This window comes from Rhinolophus sinicus, linkage group LG11 (genome assembly GCF_036562045.2).
Source record: "Rhinolophus sinicus isolate RSC01 linkage group LG11, ASM3656204v1, whole genome shotgun sequence".
Classification (NCBI taxonomy): domain Eukaryota; kingdom Metazoa; phylum Chordata; class Mammalia; order Chiroptera; family Rhinolophidae; genus Rhinolophus; species Rhinolophus sinicus.
In genome coordinates, this window is record NC_133760.1 from 26,595,945 (window position 1) to 26,604,163 (window position 8,219).

General features: G+C 39.7%; 1 pseudogene; it reads right to left on the reverse strand.

Annotated features, from left to right (window-relative positions):
• Positions 1 to 813: 813 nt before the first annotated feature.
• On the reverse strand, positions 814 to 4,869 carry LOC109459405 (nucleolar RNA helicase 2; annotated as a pseudogene).
• Positions 4,870 to 8,219: the final 3,350 nt, after the last annotated feature.

The window sequence follows — 8,219 nt, forward strand, 5'->3', positions numbered from 1 at the left end:
ATATCAGAAAACGTTAGCAACATCGTTGCAACAAGTTCTCAATCTTAGTAATCATCAGACCTCGTGTATTGCACCTGCATCAGTGATTTTTAACCAGGAGCAATTTTGTGTACCTCCCTTTACCCAAAAGGGACATTTGGCAACGTCTGGAGACATTGTTTGGTTGGCATAACCGGGGGGAAGGTGCTGCTGGCCTTTAGTGGGTAGAGGCTGGGGAAGCTGCTAAACATCCTGTAATACACAGGACAGTTCCCCATGACTAAGAATTATCCATCCAAAAATGTCAATAGTACCAAGGTAGAGAAACTCTGATTTACATATAGGGTCTGCATAATTTATGTTTACGCCCTATGAGTTCTTTAGACTTAACCAGTTTTGATGGCTGTATTTTAAAAATGTGTTCTACACGGAACACATATTGAACTGAAACAACTGAATTATGTTCATAATAATTTTGACTGTCAAATGCTAAAGGCCCCAGGCTCATGTCAGTGTTACCGTTCATCTAGTTGTACAGGTCTTCTATCTTTTTTCTTAAATGCAAGTTAATATCTTGAGTTTTAGATTCGTAGCTGCTATGTGCTGTGCAAATTCAAGTTGATTTGCATGACACGGACACATGTCGGGATGGCTGGAGTACCTTGCTTGACTTGCTAGTGTTGTACGTTCTATTTGAAATGTCAGGAAGATAAATCCTATCACAAGACAAACATCCAAAGCCTTTTAGTATATGTGCTGCCGAAGTGAGCACCATCCAAAGCCTTTTTATTGACTCCACACTAATCAGGTATTACAACATTTGAGCTGTGGTGATGTAGATGGATGGATACAAAGGACACTGGAAATGCACCCACGTGGTCAGAGGTCATCTATAAAATCTTTGTGGATGTTTTCTTCTGGAGTCAGCCTTGAGACAGGGCAGTCTGCTTCCATGCTGTCCCACGGTGTTATTAGTTTCCTAAAATTATCCTGAGACTCAGTAACCCTTTGAGTCCCTGTCTTCTATATTATAAGCTGAGTATTGAAGAGATGGAGACAGTGGGTGGTGTTGGGAAGATGGGTGTTCTGGTGCCAGGAACACAAGGCATAGAAATTTCATCCATGGTGGTAAAATTTGGGAGATTGATAATCCTTAATCAAATAGAATCTTAGTATTTCATAGATGAGGATAATGAGGTCAATCTACTCTTCATTTCAGTCAAAATTTCATAGTGCGTTCCTTGTTTTATCTTAAAGTATTTTTCTGAATTAGGGAAACCTGTCAAAGACTCTAAGCCAGGGGTGGGGAGGAGGGGGAATGGGTAACAAGACCAGATTTTCATTTTTCCAGGATCATCGTGACAACAACATAAGGAAAAATTGGAGAGAAACAGGATTGGAGGCAGGGAGATCTATGACAAACTCGTTAGAGCAATCCAGGTAACAAGTGATGGAGGCCCAAACTGAAGTAGTTTCAGTTTGAATGGAAAAGAGGAAATGGATTGGAAATTTTAGATATGATAGAATTTATAGGGCTTGGCCATAAATCAAATGTATAAATAAGGCAGAGAACAGGGCTGGGGTGGAATATGAGGAGGTGTCTAAGGTACCTCCAGGAGGCTGAGATTAGCTAAAGAGGTCAATAATAATACCACTCATTAAACAGTAGAAATCAGGGTCAGCCTAAGGACGTAGTGGAAAATGACAAGCGGAATGGAGGTATTGATTTAGAGGTGACTGTAGAACCCCCCAGCAGAGATAATAAAGAAATAAATTCAATAAACAACTTTGCTGCTTAGCAGAAATGTCTGAGGTAGATACATATATTTTGAAGTCATCAGGATAGAGTGGCAAATAGTCAAAAGACATTGACTTGTCAGGGTCTCAAACTTGACTACAGTTCTGCATAAGACAGATGCTGTTGTTACTTCTACAGGAACACTAGAAAACATAAATCTATGCATAAACTGCATTTCTCCTTCAGATTCTGGATATATTTGAAATGAGCGTATCTCTTTATAGTTTTAAGTATAAGAATATCTGTTTTACATTCAATGAATGTGTCACATTTTATCTTATTTCATAAATGTTTCATTGTAATACATTTCTTTTAAGAACACTGTTAAAAGACACTTTTAATTAAAAAGACAGGTCAACTTCAAGAGTATAGACAGATACATGCTTGATTTTTCCTCATGATCTATAGACAATACATTCGAATATAATAAATTCATACACCTTTTCAAAAGGAACACCTGACATAGAAGTAGCTATCAAGTTATAAATGACAATCATCAGTGAAATAATTTAGATGAAGCTTGTCTCTCTGGAAGAGATGGGGCCTGGGCAAGTGGTCAGGAAGGAAACACAAGGTCCTTTTAACTTTGTATGAAAAAAATGTTCAGTTCCCTGTTGCCAAACACAGTTCTGTTTTGCCATATAAATCTTCTAGTTCAAATCACTGACCAAATGCTTTACTGAAACTCTGCTTCTGGCCTTTGTTTTGGAATCTGTTACTTTTGTTGCCACCTCCTGATCGCTGTCCTCTGAAGTTTCTGTTTCCTTCCCACTGTGCCCTGAAGCTTCTGTTTCCTCCCCGCTGGCCCCTAAAACCTCACTTGCCGTCCTGCTGTCCTCTGAAGCTTCGGTACCCTTGCTGTGGTCCTTCCAGCTCTGGTTGCTCCGTGGCCAGAGAGAGCTGCCAGGGCCGTGAATCATGCCATTTTTTCCTGTATTTCTGTTACTGCTGCAGTAACAGTAGGGACGTCAAAGCAAACACCCTGCTTTCCTTTGAGAAAGACCATTCCCTTCACGTTGGAATCGATAGTCTCACCCAGTTACTCCTTAAGTTTTGTCCAAGCATAACTAATGTTTGGCATTTCAGTTGAATACCGCCAAGATCATGCTCCCAAAGCCAGCATCTGAGTTGATCAAAGAGCTCTTGTCTACTGATGTGGCCCCTGAAATCCAAGCCAGTGCTGCCGCCAGGGCTTCCCCAGCCCCCTCTCCCCTATCAGTCTCTCAGCTGACTGTTTCAAGTGACGAATGGCAGTGGGAGGCACAGAATCCAAAAGCCCGATGGCATCTCTGCTGGAAGCTGTTATTGTCTCTGTTTCAGAAGGAATACCTGTGCGTTTAAATTTAATTCCCACCTTTTGTTCCACTTGTGCCGATACTCTTCCTTGTGCTGATAAAAGCAGATGCAAATCCCTGTCCTTGCAGCACTACCCGTTCGCCCAGAAGGATGACTGTAGGACTCCACATCCTTTGGAGGAGAACTTGGTATAACCAGGTCCACCTCAGGGATGTCCAACCCATGTGCAGCCACGTTGGTTGCCACCAAAACTCCAAAATCACCATTTCTGAAGCCTTTCAGGGTGATTTCCCATTGCTTCTGTGGAATGTCTCCATGCAATGACTGGGCATCCTGCTGTATGGACGCATTCTGAGACAAGTCCTGGGCTTCTTTCTTGGTTTCCCAGAAGATGACACTGTGCCCTTGAAAACCACTACACGCTCGCATCACATCCCCAATAACTGCTGCTCTTTGAGTCCAGTGGCACTTGACAGCCAGATGCTCCACAGTGAGTGCCATTTTCTGAGTCTTTTTGCCAATTAGGTCCACCTGTTCACATGTAGATTTCATGTAGTTCTTGGCAACATTATAAACCTCATGGGAGCAAGTTGCAGAAAAAAAGCAGTGTTTGGAGATTATCTTCTGAATCTTTCTTGTGTGCCACACTTTCATCTCTTCCACGTGATCATCAAAGCCCATATCCAACATCTGGGCAACTTCATCCAAGACAATATGCTTAAGTTTGGTGAGAGCTAGTTTGCCATTCTGCAGGTGGTCTTTGATACGACCTGGTGTCCCAACCAGCATATCAATCCCATCCCACATGTGTTCAATTTGACCTCCAAAGGGCGTTCCCCTAAAAACAAGCCACTGCCAACTTTTTTATGATATTGCTGAAGTCTCTGCTTACTTGATTTGCCAACTCCCTTGTGGGCACAAGAACCAGTACCTGAGGGGCATGGCCTCCCCTCTGGTCCTGCAGTTCTCCCAGAAGTTTCTCCATCAAAGGGATGGCAAAGGAGAATGTCTTCCCAGTTGCTGCCCGCGCCTGTGCAATTAAATCCCTTCCACTATAGACATGGTGAAATGTCTTTGCTTGTATAGGAGCTAGGAAGATCACTCCACGGGCTTTGAGAACTTTAATAGTCTCTTCAGATATGGGGAAATTAGAGAAAGCTCCTTCTTTCTGTTCCCCAGGTATTTCCTGCTCTAACTCACTGTTACTTTCTTCACTGGCAGCTTTCTTGGAGTTAGATTCGGGTCCAGAATGAGAGACCCCCGTCTTCAATTTGGGGCTTTTCCCTCCAATTTGTCCATTCATTTCCTTTTCTTGCTTCATCTTCTTGGGCTTAGGTGCACCTAATTCTTTTTCAGAAGGCTCTTCATTTTTTATTGCTTTTTTAGTTTTAGAAGCAACAACTTTCCTTTCAGTGAGCTCCTTTGGGTTTTTTTTTTTTTTTTTTTTACACTTTTGGTTTCAGGAAAAATAATGTTGTCTTGAGATGGCTCTGCTTTCTGTTTTGCCTTTTTGGATTTAGGAGAATTCATGTCAACTTTAGAAGGCCCTGCTTTCTTTTTAACTTTTTTAGCTTGGGGGGAAACAACGTCTTCTTTTTCTTCTGCTGCCTCTTCAGATGTTGTCTTTTCTACCTTTCTTCTCATTTTGCTTTCAAAGTATCTCCATTTTTCCCATGGCCGTGTCTGATTCCAAATCTGCGTCACTAAGGAGTTTCCCTGGCACCACTCAGCACAGACTGTGTAGAGCGGTCCACCACGTAGAGAGAAAGAGAACTGTACTACATTCTTATTATTTGTATTTGTATAATTTGAATAATGTATTTGAATAATATAATTCTTTATATTATTATCATTAATATAGTTCATTTTATTATAGCAATGTTCAAATTTTTAGAAAAGAAAACAAATCACTGGACAGATTGGATGTCATGTTGTTTGTTCAAGAATATTCTGAGACAATCTTGGAAACATCAGGGGAAGGGGGTTGGGCAGAAAGTACAAAGTTGGTCCTCAGTCTGACTCTGATCTACCTGGAAAGAAGAACATCAACCAGTGTAAAACTTTCTGCATCTGCATGAATAGAAATCAATGGAATTGATTTTTGAGGGACTTGTTCCTTTGCTGCCATTTCAAAACTCAATACCATGTAATGTTCTAGAATAAGGTCATTAAAAAGATCAGCAGGAGAAAAAAATACAAAGTTTTACTTAATGCATGAAGATTACACTTTTGCAAAAGCCTTTAGTTGTACAAGTTTCCAGTGAAATGTGAAGTTTTAATTTAATCACAAATCTATAATATGAAAGTAGGCATTGTGCTTTCCAGTACTAAGAAATCTATCCCTCCTCTGATGTGTGAAGGATTTAAATGGCCAACAACTCTAAACACTAATAGCTTTCCTCTTTTCCCCTCATGCATCTGTAGCACATATTGTGATTGCCCAAAGGACTCTGAGCAGTGTATTTGAGCATATTTAAGAATTAAACATTAAAATTATATTAAATCATTATGGCAACATGATAAAATGTCTATGGTAATTATACCCACCAGATTATGACAACAGACTTTCTTTATTCCATTAAAAATAAGAAGAATCAATAACTAAAATGTGTATGCAGAAGTTTTTATTCTTTAAAAAGTATTGGCTTACAAATGGTGGTATTCTTTAAAAAATCAACTGAAGTGCTTAAATTGTGCTTATAACTATTTCAGGCTTACTGTTAGGTACCAAATTGGGTTTGTAAACATGTAACATAAATGTGTGTGTGTGTGTGTGTGTGTGTGTGTGTGTATTCAGTTGATAAAAAATTTTTTTAAAAAAAATAATAAAAGAAACATCACTTGACCATTTCTGTATAAAGTAGCAACATGAACAGGAGGATAAATTCGAGCAACCAGGAAATAGAGTCTCACATAAGGATATGTGCCATTTATCTCTAGAGAGGAATATATTCTCTTCAAATCTCCTTAGATGACAGCTTCAGTCATCCCTAGAGAATGGAGAATTCATTGCCCCAAAACTTCTGCTCCCAGGATTGTAAGATATGGAGGCAGCCAGGTGTGCAAGAGAAGAGCATGCCTGCTGCATGGTGCTCACCTACCCATCTTTCTAGGTTAACATGATGGGTCTCTTGTCTTTCATGTTAGGCGAGAGAATACACCCTCCTCCTGGGTAGGGCACGATTCTCCTCCTCACAGAATAAGCCTGAAGTCCGCTATCCAGAATTGTGTTAACAGAAAAATCCTTTCTGGGCCTCATTGCTTTTTTTATTTCTAGAATTGAATCTATTTATCCAGTGTCTCTTATCTTTACCCAAGAGAAACTGAGAACGGCAGTAGGGAGGTAGAGGACAAACACACCATAATATTTTGAATGTTTGATGGGAGGCCAGCATTGTGCTAGGCATTCAGCACATTGTAAATCCAGGACCGCATTTAGTCTCCACTAAAACCCTGTGAGATGGGCATTGTCTGCATTTTACATATGATATAAACTAAAGCTGTGAAAGTTAAGTAGCATATCCTGTTTATATAGCTAACAGGGGAGCTGCAGGAAATTAAAACTCGGACCATTCAGCACCCAAGCCCGTGTTTTTAAATTGCATTTTTTTTTTAAACCAGCAGCTTAAATGATTTTTATGCACACTAAAATTTGGGAAGACAGCCCTCACCACTTTGTGCAAACTTTGTTGCGTGAACATAACCAAAACTTGAATGATTAAATGTAAGTCTCTGCTTTCTCTGAGCATGGAGCCTTTAGCACGTGCTAGTAAGTGATTAACATGGCAGATAGTCCCTTTTGTCCCTTTTGCTGAGCTACTGACACTAACCCACTAATTTCCATCTGAAGCCATCCTCATCTGTGGGTGACTTAGCTTTGGCTCAGCCAGGGCTTCTGACTTTGACCTTTGAGTCATTTGCATTGACTTTACCTCTTCTGCCAGTTTATATAGAACTTTGACCCTGGCAAGAGGAAATCTTGATTAGCTCAGCAATGACAACACTCTTCTTGTTTATCTAGGAACATTTTTCTCTTATCTTTTCTAAGACTGATTAGAAGGGTTGTGCTAACCCAGGCTGTTGGCAAGGGTTCCATGATATGCATTGGATCATAGAACTTCCTTTGTATAGTTAGTCCCTGCAAGCTATGCAAAAAATATTTATTTTCTCTTATTGCTCTTTCCTAAAATTCTAAGTGAACTGCTTTGTTTGTTTGCCAAGTTACTTAGATTTATGAACTCTGCTCAACATCAATATATAATGTTAACTTGGTCCAATCCTCATGTTCCAGATTTTTTATTAACCATTATATGTCCCAGATGATTTTATAGCTAATTTGTCATCATCTTCTCATTTAGACACCAAGAACTGCTTAGAAACATTTTACTAAAAACAAGAACTTAGTGAAAACCAGCACTCTCCGTAAATAAAAGTAGATATGCAGAATCATATTAAGAGGACAGTGAAATACTATACTAGCAAAGATCTTAAATCTATGCTAAAATATGTTCCTAAGAAGTAGATATCAATAACTCATTGGGAAAAAAAAAACCTTAATTGAGGCTGTTTATCAAAATGTTGTAGGCCAGTGTTCTATGCCTAGTAGGAGGTTACTATCCATATCCTTTGAGAATTTCTGTATATATTGGTAGAAAGGTATATGTCTAAATCTTATAAGGCACTGTTCGTATACACACACACACACACACACACGTATATATGTATATATATGAGAATGTGAGAGAGAGAGAGTCTTATTTTAGAGTTATTGAAAAATTCTTTATCTTGATTAATGTGGTGGTTAGTCATGTGTATACATTTACCAAAACTCATAAAATTACACACGCACTGTGCCAGTCTCCCATTCCTTGCGAACTACTGGAAATCCACATTCATGTGCCACTTTACACAGTTCTCAAAAAAAACCGGAGAAAAAGACTTGGTGTTCCTGTTCTGAAGCCCCCATTTTCAAAGGAGAACTGAAAGTGAAAACCTGTTGCTCTGGACTGAATGTTGGACAGAATGTATGTGACCACCCAGAGTTCCTACATGAAGTCCTAACCCCCAAAGAAGTGCTATTCAGAGAGGTGGCCTTTGGGAGATAATTAGGGTTAGAGTGGTTCGCCAAGGGTGAGACCATCACGAT